We start from the raw sequence: 26842 nt of genomic DNA, 5'->3' as shown, positions 1-26842 counted from the left end.
GTCTTACACCCAGTGCTGTTGGAATAATAACAATGCTGTGGAAAATAAATAAGAATAATAACATAAGATGTATTACTACAGCTGGTTTTGGCGTTTTCTAGAACATTATGACCCTGTTGTTTTTCTTTAGCCCTTGGCCAGAAGTACAAACAGCCACAACTCAGTTGGCCATTAATCGCCTCTTGACTATACACAGCATAGCACACCAAACGGCTTTCTTTGAAAAGTATGGCTTATGGGCAATCTGGCATCACATTGGTGTGCCAGAAATCCAGTACTGATGTTTTTTTTTTTTACTCCATTGCAGTCCAATATGACATGTTTTATCTTGCAACCCTAATTAAATGTCAATACTGATTAACTTCTGTTGAAAACGTTTATTTTGTCAAAGTGTAAATGAGACGCAGTCATGAATAAGACAATTAGCTGACACTTGTTAACATAGTTTTTTTGTTCTTTCTTCTTTCAGAAGAAGATTAATTGACTTCTGTTTATGTCCCAGTAAGCTGCTTTTGATAATGCCCAGGTGCTGTGTTCTCGTATATTAAAGATTAATTAAATGTTATTAATTTCTCTCCGAACCTCTTTGTCCTAGTGCTTACTTGTTTTGCCCAAGCTGGAGAAAGAGCAGAAAAGAGATGTCTTTAGAAGTTGTAATAAGTAAATGCTAACATTAATTTTATTTTAATTTTTTTCATTTTTATTACTATTTAATTTAATATTGTTTCTTTGTATCAGTATACTGCTGCTGGATTATGTGAATTTCCCCTTGGGATTAATAAAGTATCTATCTATCTATCTATCTATCTAGCTATCTAGCTATCTAGCTATCTATCTATCTAGCTATCTATTTATCTAAATCAAAATCAGGGGGAAGCTGAGGTTATTTTCTAAAAACAAAAGGAGCCAGAAACACCAGAGTCCAATAAGTAAAGCAAAATGTAAGTCAGGGAAACACCCAAGAAAAGTCAAGGCCTTTAAATCGTTTTTCAACACTACACTAATTGCCACATAAATATTTTGAGATTATCTAGAATCTTGGACGACCAGGGAATGTGCGACACACTGACCTTTATACCATTTCAACAGTGACATCATGTGTTGTGACTTCTGGTGGTCACGTATTAGTGACGTGACTAGCTACAGTACATGATTTTCTCTAAATTGAAGCACTGAAAAGAAAAACAAAATGGTGTCTGTCATATCTCAGCCAGGGTTCCTTTCTGGCTGGAGGTTCAAATGTATGTTTTATGACCGTTTTTGTTACTTTTATTTGCCAATACTAATGATACTTTTGTTGAATATGTACATTTTAATTTTGTTTATGTATGTAAGCTTCCTGTGTTATGTTCCATGTGTTTTATGGGTGGTCCCCCAAGAGACAGGTCCACCTGCCAGTCACCGCCAGAATCTGCCACATGCCCTGTAAATCCAGAAAATCTCCCAGTTTCTAGCAATTTGTTTTGAGCTTGCTTGAGAGTTTGGTGAGCGTTTTCTGGTTCAATTATGTGCTTTTTTGGGATACGTTGGATTTTTTGCTCTGTATTTCAAATATTCTTGGGATTTCATATTGTTTGCATTTTATGATGGCAACTCCTTTTTGCCTAGTGTGCTCTACAGACCTTCATGTATTTTCAGAGCCTTTTGTGAAATTAACCTTTTTATTTTATAAAGATTCTGTACTTGCCCCTTATTACTAGTTAAGGTTCGGTGGTGATATCCCTCTCTAGTGGACATTATTGGAAGTGTTTGGAACTCTTTAGTGGTTGGAACTCCCAGTTCAGGACAGTGATGGTGTAAGTTCCTCAAAATGTGACCAAAGTACAGAATAATGAAAGAATTGTAAGAAAGTAAACAGAGAATATGCATCATTTGAAATGAAATAAAATGCAGCTTCATAAACGGCATTCAAAAAGTACGTCTTTGCAGATGTTAGTCTAAATCTTCACTGCACAAGATGGCAGATCTTCCCTTTGTAAGGACTTCTGACAGGAAGAAGCGGGTCCAGGTGGATGGACACCGGAAGTGACATCATGGGTGTTAAAGTTATTGATCTTCCAGTCTGAAGAGGGAGGAAAAGCGCCAACCTGTGGAGAGATGGAAAATTACCTTCACCAAAGCCCTTAAACTGTCCCTAATGTAAATGCACACAACATAACGAAATATCTCACATTTCAAAACCCCTGAAAGGAAAAAGAAATGAAGAAAATAGAGTTATTCAAACCAGAAAACAATTAAAAACTTTGCCAATTCATTACTGGAATGGGTACAATAGTAGACTTAAAAGTAATTACTTTGTAAAGCAATATTATGAGGACCTACGTATACAGTTAAAAAAAAACATTGCTTTTAATTGCACAGTAAAAGAGTTTCTGGCAGGGCTTGCTCTTGAAGGTGCTATATAAAGGAGAGATGGGTAGATTTTCCTTTTGCACTTCTACAATGTTGGATGCTGATGAACGCCTCAGCAGAGGGGCTTTTGAAGGTTTCCTGATTTACTTTCTCAAATCTAACAACTGAACGCCTGCTGTTAGTACAGATGGTGCAAGTTTGACAGCGAGACGAAAATAAGTGGTGAATCACTCTTGCTTCTTGTCAATGGGACCTTTCATTTCTGTCCTGAATAGCAGAAGGAATAAAGAGATGCAGCGTGTCGTTAACAATAGCATTTTTAGAGAATAAAAAAATAAATATTTTCTGTATGCTCATTCCTAATTGGAGGTGCCGAGTATGTGCTGTCATGATTGACAGCAAGCATCGCTGTTCCTCTCTGCAGAAATGTTTCATTATAGCATCGTGGCATCCTTCAGGGTACACTGCACTTGTGTTCTGAAAGCTGGGTTACCGAATTGTTAAAAAGGCAAATGAAGGGTGTAAATCCATTGGTCAGATCTGTTGTTATGATATTTTAGACCTTTGCTTTGAAAGAATGTCTTTGCTAACATATACTGCTAGGATTGTAATAATATAATAAATAATAGATTGTTTTTTGAAAGTAATTTTACTGGCGATAGTATGGAGGCATGTTGTCTTATGCTTGGCTTTTGAAAGCTCGACTGCCACCTTTTATATCCAATGAGGTTCAGGTATGCAGAGACAACCAATGCCACCAGGGAGAGCTCTAGCAAAAAATGGTTATCTAGGGATGACCAGTAACTCTCTTGTCCCCGTAGCTCTTCCAGGCATCTGAGTAATCAGTTTGGAGGTGGGTTTACAGGAGTGGGCCATGACTCGTCTGGCAGGAGGAGGAGGAAGAGAGGCCTCAGGAGTTGTTGGGAAAGAAGCGGAAGTTAAAAAGTAGCCACACCATCTGCACTTTAGCACAGGTTATCCACTTGAAGCTAAGCATGGGTGGCCATCTAAGACAGCTTGGATTGCTGCTGGAAGAGGTGCTGGTTAGGCCATCAGGGGGCACTTAGCCTGTGATCTGTGTGACAGTCTGAGTGCCCCAATGCAGTGACGGTGACACCATTCCTTCAGATGAAATATAAAACTGAGGTCCTGACTGTTTGTGGTCATTAAAGGTTGCTGGGCATCCTTTGAAACTGGCATAAGAATGGCTATCATTGCATCACCCAGGTGGATGCTGCACATTGGTGTTTGTTGAAGCGGTTCCTCACTGTCTATGTAAAACTCTTTGAGTAGTTTAGAAAAGTGCTATATGAATGTAATGAATGAATAAATTAATTACTTTGAGGTTCATCATATTGGTTAGTGGACCAGTCACATTTTAGGTTAGATGGGGTTCCAATGTTGTTAACAGTAGGCACCAAGTGAATATAAAAGTACATTCCTTTTATTTTTTTGTATGTGTATTTACAATATACATTCTTTTTTTATATATATATATATTTTTATTTTATTGCAATCCATACAAAGCAGTCAAGTTTTTACAAAAAGAAAAATTATGTTAAGAACTGATCGATCCCCACCCCTGTGAGAGAGAGCAAGCCAAACGGTGTAAAATTTAAGGCTTGTAAAAATACCTAAATCAACAAATTCTCTGTGCTTTATAAAATCATTTCAAAATATTACTGACTAGATCCTGCCCTGTTTTGAAAAAAGTCTGTACAGATCCTCTAACTGAGTATTTGATTTTTCCAATTTCAAATAATATAACACATCAGTTTCCCACTGACTTAGAAGAGGAGAGTTTGGGTTCTTCCAGTTTATCAGAATAAGTCTGCGTGCCAACAGTGTAGTGAATGCAATCACAATTTGTTTGTCCTTCTCCACTTTAAGCCCCTCTGGACGGACCCCAAACACAGCTGTTAATGGGTTAGGAGGGATTGTGAGTCCAAGACTGTCTGAAAGGTAATTCAAAATTTTTGTCCAGAATAATGTTAATTTGGAGCAGGCCCAGAACATGTGACCCAGTGAGGCTGGGACTTGGTTGCAACGTTCGCAGGTTGGATCATGCCCTGGAAACATTTTGGAGTTTTAGTCGAGACAGATGTGCTCGATATATAATTTTGAGTTGTATAATTGTATGCTTTGCATATGGAGCTCGAGTGAATTCTCTGCATTGCTACTTTCCACTCCTTTTCTGATATATTAATTGAGAGGTCATTTTCCCAGTGTCCTCTTGGATCTTTGAAAGGAAGGGATTGTAAAATGATTTTATATATTGTAGAGATGGAGTCTAAGTCCTTGAGATTGAGCAATATTTTTCCAGCGTGGATGAGGGTGCAAGATGAGGAAAATCTGGAAGGTTCTGTTTAACAAAGTTCCTGATTTGAAGATAGTGAAAGAAATGTGTAGCTGGAATGTTAAATTTGGAATGTAATTGTTCATAGGATGCAAAGACGTTGTCTATATAAAGATCTCTAAGCAAGTTAATTCCAAATTTTTCCAGATATTAAAACTGCATATGTTTGTGAAGGTTGAAAGAGATGGTTCTCTTGCAGAGGTGCCACAGATAGAAGCTTCCCCATCTTAAAATGCTTTCTACATTGGTTCCAGATTCTAAGTGAGTGGAACACAATTGGGTTATTAGTGTATTGCCGATTACATGTGTTTATTGGAGCGCAGAGCAAGGAATACAAAGAAGTACTACAAGATTTTACTTCTATTGCGGTCCAAGCCTGTATATGTTCTTCTATTTGTGTCCAGGTTCTTATCACCTGTATATTTGCTGCCCAGTAATAAAACTGGAAGTTAGGTAGAGCCATGCCGCCTTCTGCCTTTTGTCTTTGTAAGGTCGCTCTTTTGATGCGTGGATGTTTTGAATTCCAAATAAATGAGGTTATTGTTGAATCTAATTGCTAAAGAATGATTTATTAATGTATATTGGGATGTTTTGAAATAACAAAGGAGCTTAGGAAGAATATTCATCTTAACAGTGTTAATTCTTCCAGCTAGTGTGAGATGAAGGGTTGACCATCTATGCAAGTCTTGTTTAATTTTTTCCATGCAGACGGCGAAATTTTGTTGATAAAGAGCTTTATGTTTACTTGTGATGTTTACCCCTAGATATTTAAACTGTCCTGCAATGATAAAAGGAAGGGTGTCTAATCTAATATTATATGCTTGAGAATTCACCGGAAAGAGTACACTTTTATTGAGATTAATTCTGAGACCAGAGATCTTTTGAAATTCTGTGAGTGCTGCTGAGACTGCAGGTACAGAATTTTCTGGGTCCGAAATATACAGTACCATATCATCTGCATATAATGAGATTTTCTGTTCCAGTCCTTCTCTGCTAATCCCCTTTATCTGATCAGTATTTCGACAATGTATTGCCAGTGGTTCAATGGCAATCGCAAACAGCAGCGGTGACAAGGGGCATCCTTGTCTTGTGCCACGTTCTAGTTTAAAGTAGTCTGAGCAAATGTTGTTGATGCAGACTGAAGCTTCTGGGTTAGTATACAGTAATTATAATATACATTCTTTATTCGGAGTTGTGCACACCAGAGTCATCACTTACTCTACCATCTTGTTATATCATAAGAAGGGAAGCAACATTGGCATTCTGGAGGTATAGCTTTCCATCCTTTGTGTCGTTCCTTCAGATTTTAAAGACTTGTGACCAGTTTCTAAGTCATATTCATAGGACATAGAAGTAGATTTATAAAGAAAATATAGAAAAGCTCCAGACATTGTGCACATCCTAATTTAGGTGTTAACACTTCAGCAAGGCAGTAAATGATATGGCTTGTAGATTTCCTTCTTCAAGGATTATCTGGTACTGTATTATTGTCTGCATTAATCGATACTCGAATCTCTAATTCAACTCACTATGCTTTTATTATTACCCCAGATTTACACATAAGATAAAAAAGAAATGCCATAAGTGGGAATTAGGCAGACATTTTTTATTTGTATTCTAATAATCGGGTCGGCACAGAGGTAATGCTGCAGGGTCTGTGTCCAAGGACCTTCCTGTGTGCAGTTTGCAAGTTCTCTTCTTGTCTGAATTAGTTTCCTCCGAGTGCTCCAGTTTCCTGCTACTGTCCAAACACATGCAGGTTTTACAAGATATGACCCCCTTCTAATAAAAGGTAAACCAATAGGCGTCTTTGGCAGAAATGATCAGAAGGACTTGAAGTTGTGCAGCCCATCATCAACTGACCCCAGGGTTTCATCCCCATAAAGGGATATGACAGGTCAAAGTTGCTCCTTTTCACAAAACTTTGGAAAAATGGGGATCGGTAATGTAGGCATGTTGAGTGACTTTTTATGCTTATCATGAATATGATTTTATTTTTGCCCTCTAACAGTCACTCCCAGAACAATCAATTGGCAAACTTTAAACATAACAATGAGGGGTATTTCAGGGGCTCTTTTAAGGTCAATGATTATGAATGTGACATTATTTTTGATCCTTTAGTAGCCTTCTATGATCCCCTGTCAGAGAGCGGAAAAGTAAACATTTTTATTGCAATTGAGAATATTTAAACATTTAGATTGAAGCACACATTTCAATATTTTAAGCATTAGATGCAGGTATTCTTGTTTATAATGTACTTGTACCTCATGACTCATTACATTTCTTATGAACATCATGAATTAGGCCAGCTTGCACTAATTCAGAGTTTTATATTGAAAAAGCAAACTGCAGCCAATCAGTTTCTGCAGTTCCAGATATACTGATACTCGTGTGTTTTCCATGTGAAACGAATAAAGGGATACTCAGCTGACCCAGTGGCGAGATTATCTTTATGATTGCCGTGTAAAGCCTCTCATTTTCAGCCCTGAAAAGTCCAAACAAATCCTGATCCCTTTTCTTCAGCTATCATCTGATATCTAACGCTTTCCCCTCTATTCTCATCCCACTTTGCCGCTCTTATCTGTGCTGCCAGGGTGTCTTTTTAAAAGAGTGTGTTCGTGTGGCAGCTTGTACTACCTTGCTCATCTTTTTAAAGTGTTATTGTGTCAGAAATAAGCTGTGCAGTCAGCTTGGGCAGAGTATGTGAGATTGAAGCTTTCTATTTCAGCGGATTGACTCTACAGAAACATCTCTCTTTCAACAGTCACGCCAAACAAGTGGAAGGGCAGAAAAACATGGCACTGTAACCTGAGCAAGTCATTTTAAAGGAATAAAGTCTTCATTTTGGGTTAACCTTTATAAGGTCATTCAATGGAAAGCGAAGGTGGAGCTTTGCAAGGCTCTGGTGGTCTGTAATAACAAATACGAGTTACAAACTGTTGAGATCACACTGCCGTTTTCTGTTCTTGAATGGCAGATTTCCAGTTCTCATTTTCTGCTGTCTGGAATGAAAGAAAGCATCATGTACAGCTGGTGGGTTTTCTGTGCATATTCCTGCCAGTCTAAATTTGGGGCACTTGCCTGTATGAATGTGTGTTTGTTATATCCGTATAAAACGGATGATAAGTTTTGTTAGTGTTGAGGCGTTTGTTGATTAGGACAGTCGTGTGAACTGATCAGACAGTCGGCATGGAAGCCATTTCCAATCCAGTCCTTGAGCACTCCGACAGTTCCTTTCATTAGCAGTAAAGTAGCAAACAACGTGCAGTCGTTGTATCCGGTGAATGGATTTACTTGCAGTGAACGAGAAAACCTACCGAGAGTAAACTGTTGGAATTGCGGGCATTGGATTTCAGGAGCCCTCTGCTTTTCTTCTCAAAAGTCAGTTTTCTAATCAGGGTTCAGTTCTTTCTTATTTATTGGACTCCTAGCTAAATTAAACTTTGGGTTATTTCTACATGTAGTCAGTCAATGCAAGGACAGCCCGCTGGGTTTGTTTACCTTGTTCAGGATCTTAACAATAGCGTGAAGCAGAAGCTGATTCCACTTACTGGGACTTTAGTGCTCTACTTTTGAATATACTGTAGTTCTAATCTTTGAGGTGCTTTTTTGCCAATGATGAAAAGTACCGTGAAAGAGCTCCATTTCCGGGTCACAGGGCACCTGAATCCTTCTCGGTTCCATCAGGTTCAAACCTAGAGTCGGATTTGAATTTGGCTCCAGTTCATTGCAGGGCTTACACAGAAGGATGAGGACCAGGGTAAGAAATGTGAGTGGAAAGCTTCAAAATCATGGAGGATCTCTGAAGATCAATTTTAAAAAACACGTTACGGTGTTCTGAGCCACTCAGTGCCAGTGACTGGGTTTGCAAGAAAATAGGTTCAAACAGGAATTCTGGGGAAGATGGCTTTTATGATGATTTATCTTTGTTAGCCTACTTTACCTCTGTTTATATATTTATTTTATTTTTTCTGTCCTCCCTGGCCAGCTGACCTTATCATCAGACCATACTTCAGAGACTTAAAATAAAAATTCTATATTTAAGGACTCTAGTTCTCTATTATATATATATTTGTATACTATTTATTCTTTATTATTCTTATTCAATTTAAGTTTGTTTTTTCTTTGCATGAAACTACTTATGTAACATCTTGTAAAGCGCTTTGAGCTGCAGTGGGTCGAAGGTCCTGACGCTGGCTTAGATTCATTGTGTTCCAAAATGAAGAAAGCAAAGCTCTCTGGTAAAAAACATGGATCTACTTTTAAAAAGGAATTCAAACAAAACATCAAAAATGTTCCCAACAATGCAATGAGATTTTAGGACCGCTTAGGTGTTAGCTAAGCAAGTGGGCTCGATGGACTGAGCAAAAGACACAAGGAGAGCGTGTGAACCCCTCACAGAACTGAACGTAGTGCACTGCATCCATGAGGCAGCGGCACCAACCCCTGTGTCAGCAGACTGTCCACCTGCGGTAAATTGTGCCCTCTAATTGCAGCCTTTTCTTGCTTAGATTTAATTCAGAATACGGTGGGTGAATTGAAAACTGCTAAACCCCGGGCACCTCAAGGGTCTTGGCGTCCTTTTGTGCTCTACTCTTTAATGAAGAGCTCCTTCACGTCTTTAAAGAGCTTGCTGTTTTAATTGGACCTTGCTTCCTGATTTGTCTTAAGTTGCAAAGGTAGACAAGTGATTTTGAAACTTTGGGGAGTTTAAGAAGTAGAAAATGGAAGAAATGAGAGAGCAATGGATATTTTTCCCCAGCTGATAAAAGCTATTTGATAATAATGAGACAAGTCCTTGGTTCTGTACTCTTCACTGAAGGTACACTGTGTGCAAGGCTGAGGCAGTTTCCTCATTGTTTTTAAATTATAGAAGCTGTTTTAGATGGAAGAACTGGATCAGTCGTCATGTCATTGCCGCCCTGACACAACACTACTGTACTGCGCTCTGAAAGGCAAAGCAATCTGGCAGTATTGGCATTTAAATTTGTTTTTGCCCCTGTGAATTCCGGAAGCAGTGTCAGCCGGCTGCTAAATAATGGATTGAATCTTGAGAGAAAGTCGATCTTGCATTCCCTGCTGTTCTGTCCTGTGAGCACTGCTCATGTAGAGCTCAGTGACTCTATTAAGGAGCTCATTGACACTCCTGTAGGACATGCTTTACGGTGCTCCTCTTCAACATAAACATCGGCATTCTTACACTCACTTAATCCAGTTCAGGATTGAGGAGGATCAGGCCTTACCCTGGAAACAAAGGGAGCAAGGCAGGAAGCAACTGTTTGGTCGTGTTAGGGTCCTAGGTTGACCCTATTCCCCCTTTTGTACTCTTTATTATGTAGATTTCACAAAATGACTCCAATTCCATACTCTTACCACACTGTCAGGTATTGTGGATCAGAACTTCTATGTTTCCTTATGCATCAATAACCACAGGCAACATGACAGAATAAAAGAACAGGCAGAAGAAAGTTACACTGTTAATTATCTATTATAGATATTATAACCAAATTCATTTATATGAACGAAGTGTACAATAAGTGTTGGTTAAATAATAATACAACCTGATAATAAGCTACAAGGGATCTCACTGTTTGATTAGTCTTTGGTGGCCTGGTTTGGCATGGCTCTTGAATGGAGTGAGCAATATCTTGGCTTCCTCCGTGGATGGAAAACGGCAGAGAGAAAGAGAGACAGGTAAGAGAAGCAGAGAGGTCAAACTTATACCAGTTCCCATGACACGTCATGGACCAATGGGATGTCGTGGTACGGAGTAGCCCTGCTGTTTCAGTGACCAATCCTAATCGGCCATACCTGAGTCCTCCTGGCCCTGTTTCATACCAGTTCTTCTTTTGGTGAGATTCATTGCTGAGCACCACACCATTTTGTCCAGTTAGATCGCTGGAGGTGGGTGTGGCTCATAAAATGTCCTGCAGAAAGTTATAACAAAGCACCCTTGCAAAACCGGTTACATAACAGATGACTGCTGCCAGCCCCCGCTGCTGCAAATTACCTTCCCAAGGCAGAATTTAGCAAAAATGTTCTTATCAGTAATGTCATTCCTTTAATGCAGTTTACAATGATATGCTTAAAGAATGCTGTTTGTTTCTTTAAACCACAAAATAATTAATTAAAGACAATTTACAAACAATTCTCAATATGCTAAATATTAATGTACATCACAGCAACCTTGAGTTGTGGCAGCAGGGAATTGCAGTGCCAGCTAATGCACACACAGCATTGATTTAAAATCAATAAATAGTGCAACGCATGTATCTTTGGGTTGTGGAGGGAACACCAGAGTGTCACGCACTCAAGTCCCTGTGACCCGACATATGCGCGCCGAAAAAATAGCGCAGATTAAAACACGCAACAAAATCGTGAAAGTTTCATTAAATATGAATTACTAGTTTAAAGCATATATAATAATGTTTATTTTAGAAGTCAATATTATGAGACGCAGCATGGCACGCAGATAGTCCTTAAGATCACGCCCTGCATATGTAGGAAGAATTGCAGCAAGGGCGTCCCACTCTCGTGGCCTCTCTCGCGATTTTGTCGGCGCACATTTGTTGAAAACCTGTTAGCGGGTTTGTCGGCGCTCATTTGTCCGTCATGGTTTTGTCGGGGCGCATATGTCTATCACGCTTTTGTCGGTGAACCCAAGTCCCAATAAATTCCAAAAGTACTTCCAATGATGCCCACTAGAGGGGGGTGTCACCATCAAACCCTGGTTAGTAATAAGGGCAACACTGATCTGTATAAAATAAAAAGGTGTATTTCACAAAAAAGTTGTCTAAATACATGGAGCTCTGTGGAGCATGCAAGGCAGAAAGGAGTTTCCACCATGGACAATCCAAGGCGAACAAGTCCCAAAGACAGAAATCCAAGGCAAAGTCAAAAATAGAGTAAACAGGTCAAAAATCCAGTAATTCACAAAAGGCACGAGTAAACTCGGCACTCCCAGGCATGTTCAAAATGAACCACCAGGAACTATGGGCAGGTGGCAGCGTCTCTTGGGGGACCACCCAAAAAACATATGTGCGGTTTACATACGCAGACAAAATCAAAAATAAAGAATTATGCACATAAACAACATACATCAAAGAATGACAAATATAAAAAAGAGGCATAAAACATGAATCTGAACCCTACTAGCTGAGTACCTGGGAAAAACCCTCACAGACGGGGGGAGAGCATGCAGACCGTACACAGTTAGTGACCAGGAGACTACAGTGCTAACAGGTGTGACGCCATGCTGCCCAGCTCCTTTTCATCCAGGTTTGGTTGCTGCAGGAAATGAGTCCAAATTAGGACTTGAGCACTCAACAATTAACATTTTGTTCTTTTCATTATAAATCCAGAGTTCCATTTGTCATTGTTTAAGCAGAGTGAAGACTTGCCTGCCCATTTTCAAAGAATCGAAAGATCAAAAGGAACTTTCTGCCCCGTCCCATCATTAACCACCCTTTTATTTATTTATTTAGCCCTGCCAACAAAAACTGAAATCAGATGGGCTCCTGTTCAAGCTAGGCTACCCTGTGTGACAGGTGGGCATCTGCCAAAGCAAAGTCTAGTCACGCAGCATTCATTATTCCTGCAGCCGTAAGTCATTCAGTCATTTACAAGGATGTCCTAAACTCCTGAATAGCCATTTTAACCTAAATAGACATTTAATTTTCCTTGAAACACTTTCCTAGTCAGTCCATTAGTGTAATAAAACTCTAATTCCAAATCATTTATAATTTTAGGCACCTGCATATTTTAAAGTGTTTGCCATGTAGTCATGAAGCTTCGTGAGGTTTAAAAAAAAAATAAAGGCTAATAAAAATGCAGAGGAGTTAAGAGTGCAGTGTATGGTCCAAATAGACCAATAAGTAATTTTAGAAAAAGATTTAAGAGTGCAGCAGAACTTAAAGCATATTTGCAACCATAATATTGTAAATTTTAAATGCAAGTTTAACTTGTATATAATAAATTAATTATGTAAAGGATGGATTGGTGTCCTGACTGGGATAAAGTGTGATGTCTTACCGACCCAGGAGGCCATAATGGAGGGACTACGTGCATGAAGATTTAGCTGGCTGGGTTGCTTCCCAGTTCTCCTCCTAGTCAGGGTGACGTTTATTTACGTTTAATGGATGGACAGGGGGAGACTGCAAACCAGGGGCCGATTGTCCCCCAGTATGATGGGTGGAAGTGCTTCTCCAGCATGGTCCCAGTGTGAACACCTGCAGGGTTGCAGGGGCCTTGTAATTCAAAAGTGCAGCCCTGTTGGATTCCTTGGTTCCCACCAGAGGGCACTGCTAAAAGAAGACCGTCCTGTTTTATGGAGCTTCCTCCTGGGCCAGAAGTCCTGTCTTTCTATTGTCTGGGGTTGGGGAATGGTGGATAACACTTGCTAGGAGGAGCATGGAGGAAGAGAAATGGAGTTATGATTGTGCATTTGGAGGAAAAGACTGTACAATAAAATAGTTTTTATTTGAGCTTGTGACTCTGTCTGTGCACTTTTGTCTAGGGTCCAGGGGTGCCCCATACTGGTCACAAATCATATATCAGAGAACAGAAAATTGTCTTTCAGTCCTATAGTACCTAAGACAGCTTCAATATTTGAAAGGATGTTTTATCTGTCAGACAGTATCCATTAAATATGATTGCATTCCGTATACAGTCTCTTAATTCCAATTGGCCCCCTTTCAGTCTTGTTCATTTGCTATACAAACTGTATTCTAAATTTGAAATCTAATTGAAGCCTTCAAATGAAGGCAGCAATTTACTTTAAATAATAAAGTACAGACAGAATAGATAGATGGACAGAATCCATCTGTTTGGGTCATGTTGTGCATTTATGAACCTCTGTTCAACAGATATATCTTACATCTCTTTCTTTGTACATCTGTGACATTCTAGCCTTGACATCCCTCTGTCTTTATTCTTCTTCTTGACCTTCTTTGTTAGTAATTTCAGTCCTGTTGTGGGCGCTGGACGATGCGATACACAGATGTACGCCTCACAGTTTACTATCTTACACTGACCTCGGTCATTGGACATTCCTGCCCTCTTTGCTCAGTTTATATCAGTGTAGTGATAGCCAGGACTGGCCTAGTTTAAAAAAAAAAAGTTTAGATATTTCTCGTTAGCTTTTAATATAATCCAGCCCCACATTTCAGTTGACAAACTGATCAGTTCTGTTTGGACCCGATCTTGGTGGGGTGGAATCTGAACCTTTAATTATCAGAATGAGTGTTAATGCCTGTTTTATTAATATTCCTCACCCATCCAAAGAATCCCCTCAAGGCTGCTGTCTGTCTGTCTGTCTGTTCTTCTGTTTATCTTAGCTTTCACAAGGACAGGGATATCCTGAAATTTGCAGATGTTTCTGCTATCCTGAGTCGTCTACCAGACAAAAAGGACTGATTGTTTCTTTTTATGGCTAAATATCTCTAAGACAAAGCATATGGTTGTGGACTTGAGGTTCTTCCCTCCTTCCATTCTCTCCACAATAAATAAAGGGGAGACTGGTCATGGTGGAGCACTACCAATATCTAGAGACGGTCATTGATAACAATTTAAACTTGAATCTTCACACAGATACATTTGTAGAAAGGACCAAACGTGGCTATTCATTATTCAGACGCACAACTCTTTTAAAGTCATTATTGAGAACATCATACAATTAAGTTTTATTGTCAAGTGTACATATTACAATGAAATTCTTAATAGCACATTTTCTCAGGACAGTGCCAGTATCCTCCAGTATTTTTAAGATGGAAAAAGCAGATTTTAGATAGTGTTGTAATGTGTGTTTTAGGAGTCAACGTGAACAGCTTTTCATTCATTTCCATGGCTGGCAGGTGCGAGGTTTCAGACTGTGCTACTATCAATGTCACGGAGGAGCTCAAAAAGAGAGAGTTTTGGTCCTTGGACTCTCCGGGAGTTGTCTTGTTTGCTCCCTGGGTGGTTCAGCTTGCAGGTGCATTGCCATGGGCTGATGGTTGATATATTTTACTGTTTGGATTCCTCTTAGTCTATGAACTCAAAAATGTTCACCAGAGATATTGAGTCCCACAGTTTGAGGATGTGCATGCAAGGTGCTCAGCATAAACCTTGGGGGGGATCTGCCTGTTTGAATAAAATGTGAGGTCCAGGCGACATTCTGGGGTGGGCGTTAGTGTGATCTCTGTGTAATTTTTTTTTTTTTTTCTGCTTACTCTGCACGTGACATTTCATTAAGGTAAACAAAAGTGCCATTTGCATTTCAGATGTTCCCCTGTGACACAAGTCACCGTTATGGTCGGATAAGTCTTTGAAATCGCAAATTTTCCTTAGATTGCTTTTTAATTCATGCTTGTGTTCACTTATCAGCCCCCCTGCTTGTTGATTTATATTTTTTTTTTCGTTCCCGGTGCTTTTTCATTTATTCCCTTCTGCATTTTAAACCAGTGTATCACTTAGGCAGGTTTCTGATGAACGCTTCCTTTGGGTTATTGTGTTTCCAGATAGACTTGTCCAACTCTGCTTGTTGGGAAAAAAAAAACATCTTTTCTTAAAATGTATTTTTCCTGAGGAAAATAATATGCAGTCACTTTTCCTGAAGCATGAATGAACACTTAAGACATTAGTGAATGAATTTGTCAGTCTGTTTTCATCCCCCAGAGTGCTTGTCATCTACTGTTGGTAAAGCAGCAGACATTTAAGGCCCATCTGTTATTTACTGTCCTCCTCTTCTTTGCAAGACTTGTGTACACTGCGGCCAATCAATGGATGACTTTGATCAGCATGGTGGGGTAAGTTACCTGGGTTTTTTGAGGGCCACGAGAATTTAATTTAATAAAAGCAGTGTGAATGTTTGTGAATTGCCATCTGTAGGAATGACAATTGTAATGCATTGTTGTGATGCGACATGTGTTGCAATGACAGAGACGCAGTTATTGGATGGACATACGGGTACATAGATGTTAGGGGTTGCCTGCCTCTCATGCAAAAACTTGTGAACCCCTGAGCTTTGAACCTTGATCTTAATAGAGAGCTTATGAAGTGATATGCATAATGTTGGCCAGCAGTTGGGGTTTTGGGCTACCTCGGCCACGTAATTGGGATTTAGGTTCTTCTCATGGCAAGTGATGATGGTGAGGCTATACGCCAGAGCGACAGAAAAAGAACTGTGGCGACATTTACTGACAGTAAAACACATTGTCGACTGATCATTTTCATCTCAAATGCAAGTCGCACATTTTGAGCACAAAAGAAAGTCATAAACGACCAAATTATTGGAGGTGCCGGCTACCTCCATCATGTTATTGGGCTTCAGGTAGTTGTCATGGCAAACAGCGGCGCCACATGTCTGATATGAAAAGAACAGTGGCATGGGCCACGATGAGGCGCACTGCGCAGGCAGACTGAGCGTTTTCATCACAAACACAAGTCCTACACTCCTAGCGCAAAAGTCAGTCATGCACACCGTTAGGTAGGTCACAAAAAGGGTGCTGGCATCCTGGGCAGGTTGACCTGGGATTTTGCGTTTTATGAGAGGCACATGGACCACCTTTCTTCAAGGACCGTAGGTCTGAGTGTTACCAGTAGACATTCAGAAGACAACATAAAAATAAAATAAAACAAAGAGTGCTTAAGCCAGGGATGAACCCCTGGCTATACCACTAAAAGAAACCTTGAGGCATTCCAATTTCTGCAAAGAAACATCTCGTAATCTGTCCACACCCAGAGAGATGGAGATTGTTTTAGATGTGTATGCAGAATGTCCCACAACTCACTACCCACGATAGCTCTAAGATGAACACCGCATGTCTAATGAAACCTGCAGCAGACCTAAGGAGATGTAGCAAGTGGAGAAAGAATTAAAGAACCAACGCCTGGCCCCGCAGGCAGCCCCTGCAATCAACAGACAAAACTGGCCGTTCCCTAGCCGTCACTCCACGTGCCAGACACCTAGTACTGGGTAGACCTCTTCTTTTAATTCCAGAACAGCCTGAATTTTTCAAAGCATTAATTATAAAAAGAAAAGGTTCTATTGAGATTCCTTTGGACTGTGCTGACTTGATGTTCCTTTTCAAAACCATCACCAAGTCAGTATGAGTGCAACCACGTTGTTTACAGCTGCAGTAGTGTTTCAAATGCAGAGAGCAGCTTTGGGTCCACATCACTGCTGCCTCTTCATCCTGACGTGACTAACAGCTGGGCTGTGTGCAGATGCACATATGTGATGCCGCTTACTCCATTAAACTGCTCAATTCCAACTCTAATCCATCAGCTCTAATCCTCTTTAAACAACCCACCAGCTGCTGGACCTGCAGTATCAAATCAGCCATCTAAAGCACCTCTGCTCTCGCAACTTTCCAGTTCAAAGATCATTTCAGCTCTTTTAACACCTCTATGGCTTCTGTCATCTTGAATGCTGTCTTAGGAGCTCACCAATTTCTCCTGGATATCAGGATTCTGTGTGCACCAAATGTCCAGTCAGTCTAGCGGACATTAAAACATTTCATTCGGCATCAAGTGTATCCGTCTGTCTGCTGCAACTGGAGTACAATGTCTGTCTGTCTCTGTGGCCGCAGCTCTTTTGATGTTTACACATCTGTTTGCCTCCCTGACCACCACAGCTTTACTGCTTGTTTGTCCTTTTATACTTAGTGATCAGAGTGCAGATCAGGTGGTAGGCATGTATGCCCATTTCTCTGACTTTAGCACTTGAGTGGACGGTCCTTATATCAGCCTGAGTGACCACAGCAGTCCTGCTCGTCCATCCGTCTCCCTGCATACAGGAATCAGGTGGACTCTGCACATTTTTGTAATCTCTTATCACAGTACTCGCCTGGCTTGAGCATCTGGCTACCACAAACATAGTAGGAATCGCATTGACTGCCCATCTGTCTGCCACTCATCACAGCACCCACATGCGCTGCTTATCTGCCCACTTACCTGATGGCAACGGTCAAGTGGAGTGTCCATCTGTTCACTGCCATGACCACACCAAACAGCTGTGTTGTTTATTTCTTTGACTGAGTAATTACACCACTTGGATGGACTGGCGTCTTGTCTACAGTAATGCGTTTTTAAAGAAATGACCATCACCAAGTGAGCAGCTTCCTTGTAGGCTTTCAACCTGTCCATCTTACTAACAACAGCAGTCAATCTGTGTGTGTCCTGCTCTTATTGCTCTATCTCTACCAAAGAAATGGATAGTCACTACTTTGTATGAGCTGATCATACCAGTCATATGGACTGTTCTTCTCTCAGGCTTTCTAGTTCAAACACTGCTCATTTGTCCTTCAGTAACCTATCTTCTCTTTGCATCTACTCATCCATCCATTTTCATTTGTGTCCGGAGAAGCCAAACTTATTGGGTACAAAGTGGGAATCAACCCTGGCTGGGGTGCCAACCTTACCAAGCACCACAGTCAGATGGGTTATCCAAATTTAGCCTGTAAAGTTGATGCCCGATGAGATGGACTAGCAATTTGTAATCTGCCTCATTGTTAGTGTTTTGCAGTACTAGGGCACAGTACCATGTTAGCCATTATGGATGTAGTGAGAAGTCAAGCAAAATGACACCTTTTATTGGCTAACTAAAAAGATAACAATATACAAGCTTTCGGGGCAACCCCTTTTTCAAGCGAGATGTAGTGTTTTGTTAAATTATTTCATCTCAAAGCACAAAATAAGAGCAGGCCTCTAAAGCCTTCCATAAAATGCCATAACTTGCCCTATTTTAACATCTGGGCCGACTGAGGTGCCCTGAACCCTGGCAGCATAGCCCTAAACTCAAAAGGCAGGCTTCACTGCCAGCACCAGGCCAACAATAATGCCTCAGGGTTTTAAATCAGAAAAGTTCAAAAATATTCACAAACATGAGGGAAACTATAAAACCTCTGATCCAACACAAAACAAACAAATTCATCATATTTAAAGATTTAATCCATAGTAGAACAAGATTAAAAAAAATTAAAAGACAATACCTTAAAATGAAATGCAGGGGTCAAAAGCCAGAGAATCCAAACAAGAACAACAAACAAAGTGAGATTTAAAACTTGCTACCTGTATCGAAGACGCTGAATTACTTTAAAGCTTTCTCTGAAGCACTGCTGGGGCCAGAACCCCAGCTGCATAACTTGGTGGCCCCGCCTCCTCAGGTTCCACATTGCTCCTCCTCTTCCTCTGTATTTGGTAATAAAAGAAAGAATTTTTTTTTTTCTCTCAAATGTCAAAGGCATGATTTCTTTTCAGATTTGCCATGAAGCCATTTTGTTTTTGTCACATTGTTGCTGGTCATGTGGCTTTTGGAAATTGCATTGAGTGATGCTGTTGTCATCAATGTGATGATTTATATTCTGATGGCACATAGTGCTCGTCGTTGAAGTTTTTAAATTCATTCTTAACATTTACATTGTTTCAGGTTATTGATTTAAGGGAAACAAGTTAACAACAGTTTTTTTAACTATGATTCTGGTTTATGGTCCAAGTTTGACAGTAGCTTGGATTAATTAACTGGTTTTGACTTTAGCACATTCGTGTCTCACCCTTTTTTATTTTCTAATCTTTAACTGCCCTTCCACCTTTTGCTGGTACAAAGACATTGAAGAGAATCTAAACAACAAAACCTGATTTCTGTCTGTCTGGCAGTTACTCCCTGTTAGCCATATTCAGTGTTAACGTTTACGATGTGCCATTTATGAGGTGCATGTAATAATAAAGTGCATTGCATTTTACATTCTAACAGATGGTGCACCGCAAACATTATCATTATAATTGACAATCCTGTAGCTAATGCAGCATATTCGGGGCATCTGATGCTAAACTATAACTTAATAGAGGAAAATTTACATAGAAAAAAATGCAGAAAATAAGAAAGAATGATGAATGAAATATGATCCCTGTAAATTTTATGAAGATCTGCTGTCATTAATTTGGCAAAATGAGAACAGGAATAAATTATGGAAGTCGCTGTCCTCCAAGAAAAGGCCACAAGAAATTGCAGAACATTCAAACTCTGCACAGAAGGAGACCTTTTTGTGGGATCTGAACTCAGAGCTTGGGGTCCATGATGCAGCATCACAACCCTCCATGCCAGCCTGTCTGTGACGTGCGTTAGCTCAATTCTATTAAGAACTGTAAATTCTATACTAGTCGTCCAGCCGTTCCCCATATGGTCATTCTGCAGTTGCTTTTAATAGGCAAAGCAGCCTTATCTGGTTGAGCCTTACCTATCGGAGAAAAAAAAAAAAAATCTGATTGGCTATTGTCCAGAAGTGTGCCCTTCACAGCGGCACTCCAGTGTGTTATTCCGATGTAAGCATTTCACATTTGAGATCAGCTGCGCTCTCTGGTGAGCAGCACACAGAGAAAGAGGGAGGAAGAAATCATCCAGCCGTAAGGGGGTGTGTGTGTGTGTGTGTGTGGGCAGGCATCAGGCTAATCACAGTCGTTTACTTGTACTCTGCCACCCTCTGTGCCTCTTTTTTATGTTGCTTTTCTTTTCAGCCTAAGCCACATGTGCGGTGGCTCTACTAGCATGAGCATGCTGGGCGAGCGCCTTAAAGTGCTCAAAATGGCAGGGCTTCAGCTTCCTGTTTAAGGTGTTCAAACATTTAAAGTGGGTTTAGAATAAATTTTGTTTGTGGTTTTGCCCAGCTAGCAAGAAGATCTCAGGAACAAGTGCACTACTGGGTTGGGCGCAGGGCAGGCTTAAATGGAGTGTGAGGACAATATAAAAGAACCATCTTTTAGGATGAGTCATTATTTAGCAACCAGTTTATCTAGTCTAAGAATGTCTTCCTCATATTTTAAATACTCTCCTTAGGGTTTGACACCATTGTGTATTGGACATTGCACTGTCAGCTGCTGGAGGCCTTTCTCAAATAAGAATTTGGCCCAAGTGAACATTCTTAATCTCTTTCTTTAAAGAGTCTGTATTGTGTTAGACATTATGAATGTAGTGAGAAGTCAAGCAAAATGACACCTTTTATTGGCTAACTTAAAAGATTACAATATGCAAGCTTTTGAGGCAACTCGGGCCCCTTCTTCAGGCGAGATGTACACATGATTTACCCGAGTTACCTCGAGAGCTTGCATATTGTAATCTTTTAAGTTAGCCAATAAAAGGTGTCATTTTGCTTGACTTCTCACTTTAAAGAGTCTGAATAATCCCTAATTGGTTGGGATTCAACCGTTTTTTGAGGCTGCGCTAAAATCCTCACAGATCGGCAATTGAAGTGTATCAAGAGCACAGGATTTTGTAAGCACCGAAAAATCACAGTAACTCACCAAACACCCCTACGTGCCAAGAACTGCCAGGAACTGCGGAAGGACTCTCTCTGGATTTACAGGGCGGAGGACGGTTCCCAGTGGTGATTAGCAGGTGCCCCCCCCCACAAACTCACATTCATAAACAAAATCAAAAATAAAGAATGGTGCATATAATTAACGTCAAAAATGAACCAAAAATGAGCAAAAGAGACAAAACATGAATTTGAACCCCAGCCAGGGGAGGAACTCTAACTGAAATGTAAAAATTGTACAGGATCTCTTGACACAGTGGCTCTAATGAATCTTATTTTAGAGAACGATAATGTATGTTTCAGGAAAATGTATTTATATATTTTAATCTATTTTAATGTATGTTAATTTATTTTTCAATGAATGTACTTTTTTCAGATTATACTTTGGAAACTTCAATTGTTTATCTTTTGCATTAGGAATGTTGTGAAGTGCTGTAGAGTCCTGCTGTCCTAAGCCTCATTAATTATCACAGCATGGCTCCCTGATCCTTCCTGTCTGGTGCCCTTACTCTCCCGCAAGCATTTCTTCTTTGTATTTGCTGCTGGGCAGGAATGAATATGAGTACACTAATGAAAATGTATGGAATTTTATGACAAACTACTCACAATGGAGGGGTGTGATTGCGGCTGAAAGTAAATGAGTAAGCACAGTGTCTGTCACAGCGCTCTTCTCCCATCCTCTGTTCCTTTTGCTTTCTGTAGCTTCTCAGAGGGATAGGAGGAGTATGGCGAGCCAAATGATCATTCAGGGATACATGGAAATGGATTCAAGGTCTCTCTGAATACATTTAAGATATGCACTATCAAAATGCAATTAAGATACCTTAAATTCCAATTTATCAAGATATTGTCAGGTCATTTACGGATCTCTTTAAATAATTCGTGGACCTCTTTAAACCCTTTCATGGCATCTCTAAATGATTTCACAATATCTCTAAATGATTATCAGGCTGTAGTTCTAAAAACCAACTCTTTGAATTTTGTAAAGGTGTATATGTTATCACAGGACTTTTCCAGTGATTCTCCATCGCAGACTTCATTCACATAATCTTATCAAGTCTGAGGCAGTCACGGCACGCACCCATGACCACTAATCGTGCAGTGTGACATACTCAGAAACTCAGTCCCAAGTAGTCTGTAACTCGCCGTAAGGGTGGGCTCATCCACTGAGCATTGATATGGAGATGGACTTTAAGGGTCTTTAACTAATAATGTACTGTGTTTTCGTATATCTTATGCTTGTACTGATTAGACAAATAATGCAATAGTGATAGTCATGTACTAATTTACTAGAAAAACAAAGGAAAGCTTAGTATTAATTGTGTTATGTCCATCAGTTACTCAGTTATAAGAAGTGCTGAGCTGCTTGTCTTGCCACATGACTGGCCAACCCAGTAAAGATGGGAGTTTGAGGTCATCATGGGTCATTAAAAGCATGAGGTACATCCTGTGAGACTGTTGTCATGGGCAAAACATTGACTACCAGAAGAAAGGTAAGATCTGACTGGGATTAGTTGAGGGACCAGAGGCCACCGTGGGAAAGTTGTGGTCCCCTGCACTTCAACATCCCATTAGCTCAAAAAATGTCACAGGAAAGTGTGAAAAGGACATGAATACCAAGGAAAATTGACCATCTGGCAGCCCTGCCAGATCGACTGACCAGCTAACTTTGTAACACAAGACGACCACCTGACTGAGAAGTGGGCACATTAGGCGTCTGGCCTTCGATGAGAAGCACTGCTGTCCATCCAGGTTGTAAAGTATGTGGGGCAAATGCAACACCCATATATAATCAGCTTTAGACACATTTTCAGCATTAACGACATACAGCATATGACTAAGATTTGTAATGAGTGAACATGAAGTTGTATCCGCTCCCTTGCTTTATTGGTATACACTTTGTTTGTGGTCTCTAAGTAAGTTAATGGTACATGAAATGTGCAGTTCATCCTGGTTTGGTCTGACTGTGATCGATGTCAGTGAAGGATATTGCAGACTGACCAATAGATAAACAGGTAGAAGGAGATTGGGGATATTATTGGTGATACCCCAACAAAAAAACAGGTACTCATCCAGATGTACAAGAAATAAGGAACTTGGGTGTTTTGGACTTTACAAGCAGAAAACCGACTGTTCTGTCTGATGTTGAATGTTTTATGTACCACATCAGAATGAGACAAAACAAAAAAAAAGGGCAAGGTCTGCAGCTGAACTCGCCATATCTGTAAAGCCTTTCTAGGCACCAGCCCTGTCAGAAAAGGAGCAAACTTGTGATACATTAGAAATGTGAAACTGTTGTGGCCTCTTGGGGGTTTTGCAGCTCCCTAAACCCCAAACACAACTACACACACAGCAGTCCAAGTGCAGTCAAAGACGTTTAATGGCAACGATACTATTTTTTACAACAGTCTCAGCTCCACTCCCTCACCCACATCTGACTTCAGTTCTAACTGAGCCTTTACTGAGACAGTCGAGAGGAGAGGTTGCTTTTAAACCCGTTACCTCCAAGAAGCACTTCCAGGTTGAGCAGGATCCCAGTGGTACTTGCTCCATTAATAATCCACAGATCCTCTTGGTGGCCCACACAGAACCTGACAGGACATACCCATGGGCCAATGCTCCCATGCTGCCACACAGGTGCCTCATACTAGGGCTTTCCAGTTGGAATGCTGCCACCCAGTGTTATGGGGTGAAGCTCTGCCCATAGTAGACAGTCACCCACTGTCCTGGTGTCCCCATCCCACCAGCACAGTCAGTGTGTTCTTCCAGGATTACTGGTATGCCAACCCTGGTGTAGCTGCTCCTGCTTCAGCATCTTCTTGTGCCTGTGTCCTGGCACAGCAGGGGAATTTCTCCGCTCCATACTTGTCCTTCTTTGCTCATGGCCTCCTGGCCAGATAAGGGAGCAGAACTCCTCTCAGCAGGGACACCTGATGGTCCCTCACACTATGCTGGAAAGTCATTACTAATTTAACATACCCTGTGATTTTTAGTCATATAAATTGTCATGTAAAGTAGATTCTTCGTAATTAGAGACTGGTAACATTCTGTTGCAAAATTATGAAAACTATAATCGCAAATAAAGTAGAACACTTGTACAATAGTATGCTAAGTAACAGCCTAGATAAGGCTAAGAGAGGAATATCCTGTCAAACCAAATGTTTAGACCTTTTTAAAACAAATATAAGTAAAAGTCTTCATGACTTTATAGAGCAAGGGGGAAGGCACATTATACATCTGAGATCGAGCCGTTACTTATTACCCTTCAAAAGGTGAACGTTATCCTTGTGGTTGTATATGCGTCATTCAGGCCCTTTGTCAAAATTTTTTCAATGTCCTGGCACAGCACGCATTTGCCTAATTTTTTAGCTTTTTTAACTGCACTCCTTATGTTTTTTAGAACTTGATTATTGCCAGTCCATTTCTGGTTTACTAGTTGGGTAGTCTTCTTAACACATTCAATAAATATTCAGTAAATTGCAAAAACTAAGGTGGGGAAAGTGGGAAATTAGAGCTTGATACAACATGGGTTGTATCTTTTTCTTTTTCAAGTCTGGCTTAAAACTACGTAGTGTTAAAGCACCTACTCTGCTTGGAAAAAGGTCAGCCGAAAGAGTCATCCTACGTAGAGATATGAGTCAACCTGGGTCAGGGAAAGATAAAAGCCGTGTGGGAGCATGTGGAGGAGATCACGTGGCATGTGGAGTCTGACAGTGTCAACCTTTAATTTGCCTATACACGTGAACCTTAATTTACAGTTCTGCTGTAGTTTTTTCCAATTAATCATACACCAATTATGGTGGCATGAATCAGTGAATGTTCATTTTAAACTCTAATACCCTCATATATATATATATATATATATATATATATATATATATATAATATTCAGTATGAAACATTCTTCATTAATTCTTTGGACTTGTGCGACTTTTGCAGGTTACATGGTATTGATTATTTTGCTAACAGAATTTCTGAAAAAAAATGTGGAGTAAGATGAAGTGAAAATTAAAAAAAAATAAAAGTCAATCACATCTTGGAATGCTAGATTTGAGGGGGGCTTATATTTAGCGAAATGCAGGAACAACCCTTATGGATGCACCGGCCCACCTTTACCATAAAATATTGAGGTTTTCAGTTATGTGTCTTTAATGATGACTTGTAGCAGTGTTTCTCAACCCATGGGTGGTGACCCAAATGTGGGTCTCTGGGAAGTCTTCGATTAGGTGAGGTTAGTTTAGATCAACTTTATTAATACCCAGGGAGCATTTAGATACATACAGCAGCAGAAACATAAAAAATCAAAGTTACACACTCAAATAATGCTGTTGATGCATGGATGTATAGATAGATGGATGCATATTGTGCAGAAATAGCAAAATGAACGTAAAGAGTACAAGCATTTAGACTGGGACATCGGGAAAAGGCTTTGAATCGCCTGACCCAGTCAAAGAGACGTTTTGCTCCTACATACTGAGGAGTCGCTAAACCAGGCCAATGTGGTAACTACCACCACAGCATTTTCCCAGAAAAACACTTCAAGTGTAAGAGTGTTCAGTTCGACGAGCGACACCAGGAGGAAGAAGTGACAACGAATGGCTCTATCCAAATAGGAAAAGGCCACCATGGGGGCAAAGGAATTGGGTGTGTAGTATTATACCAGACCAAATGGACAACCCGTATATCAATTAAAATAAAAAATAAAAATTGGGTCAATGTTGATTACTTCGATCTCAACCCATCTTAGATGGGTAGCACGGCTAGTTTAGAATAAAGTACTAAGTAGATAGTAGCATAAAGATTGTGTATAACTCCAAGGCAATATGGTGAATGTGACAACAAATACTAAATTTTAACAAATTAAAAAATTACCCAACAAAGTGATTTACATATTATATATCAACCAATCTCCAAAACTCTCTTCCCATTATATTGTCCATATTATTAACTGTTTTTCAGCTTAACCCATTTTTTTTTCCTTGTAATATATTATACGTTTTCAGTTTTTAAGGCATTAGCTCCTGCTGTGCTGTAAAAATATAGAAAACATTTGACAAGTTTGATAAATAAGTTAAGAGTTGTGGTGCTGCTCAAAAATTACTTGCACATTTTGTACTTTCAGCATCTGTCCAGAAGATACAAAACGTATCTCCGACTGAAAAGGATTAAATGCTTTCTCTGCCATGTACTGCGCGAGTGTTTTGTGCTGCCGAGTTATAAATCCCTGGAATTCAACTGCTGTACTTGTGTGATGGGCCTGCAAATGGAAGGCAAAGGTTGTCTCGTCTCTGGTGCAGAGAAGAAAAATCGTTCCCAGTAAACAGGTGCCACTTTGTCATACTGTGTGGCTTAGGTGTGACTGAAAGTGCCTTTGTGTGCAAATGAATGAATTACAGAAAAACTGGACAACTGTCTTCTTACAAATACAGTTTTTTAGCTTACCCCCGATTTTTGGTTTAAAAAGAAATTCTAACAAGACTGTCTGGTTTTGTGTGGTGGGCTGGCACCCTGCCCCTACCCTGCCTTGCGCCCTGTGTTGGCTGGGATTGGCTCCAGCAGACCCCGGCGACCCCGTGTTAGGATATAGCAGGTTGGATAATGACTGACTGACATTTGACATTGGAGTCAGAATATAAATGCCTGTATCTTCACCCTTGAAAAAGAAAAAAATAAATAACTGCATTTTGGAGGCAAGTCCATTAATTCAAATTCATTTATTATTTGTTTTAAAAAATTCATATGCACCTGATAACCCCAGCAGGTCTAAAGTTCCATATACAAAAAATATGACATTTCTGGAATCCTTCTGCTAAATTTCCCCCCCACGCACACAGTCCATCATCTG

At 40.1% G+C, this 26842-nt stretch overlaps 1 protein-coding gene and 1 long non-coding RNA gene across 3 annotated transcripts in view; one reads left to right on the top strand and one right to left on the bottom strand.

The window, feature by feature from the left end:
- The window catches only part of pde4a (phosphodiesterase 4A, cAMP-specific), a 640523-nt gene that overhangs the window by 282172 nt on the left and 331509 nt on the right, over positions 1–26842 (top strand). The gene's annotated exons all lie outside the window — the stretch shown is intronic.
- Positions 794–20062, bottom strand: LOC120541238. Its single transcript, XR_005635970.1, has 3 exons — positions 19924–20062; positions 18758–18877; positions 794–2087 (listed from the first exon to the last, which is right to left on the bottom strand). It is a non-coding gene; the product is annotated as an uncharacterized LOC120541238 (long non-coding RNA).

Source organism: Polypterus senegalus, chromosome 12 (genome assembly GCF_016835505.1).
Source record: "Polypterus senegalus isolate Bchr_013 chromosome 12, ASM1683550v1, whole genome shotgun sequence".
Lineage (NCBI taxonomy): Eukaryota > Metazoa > Chordata > Cladistia > Polypteriformes > Polypteridae > Polypterus > Polypterus senegalus.
This window is presented reverse-complemented; position numbering and strand designations above follow the sequence as displayed.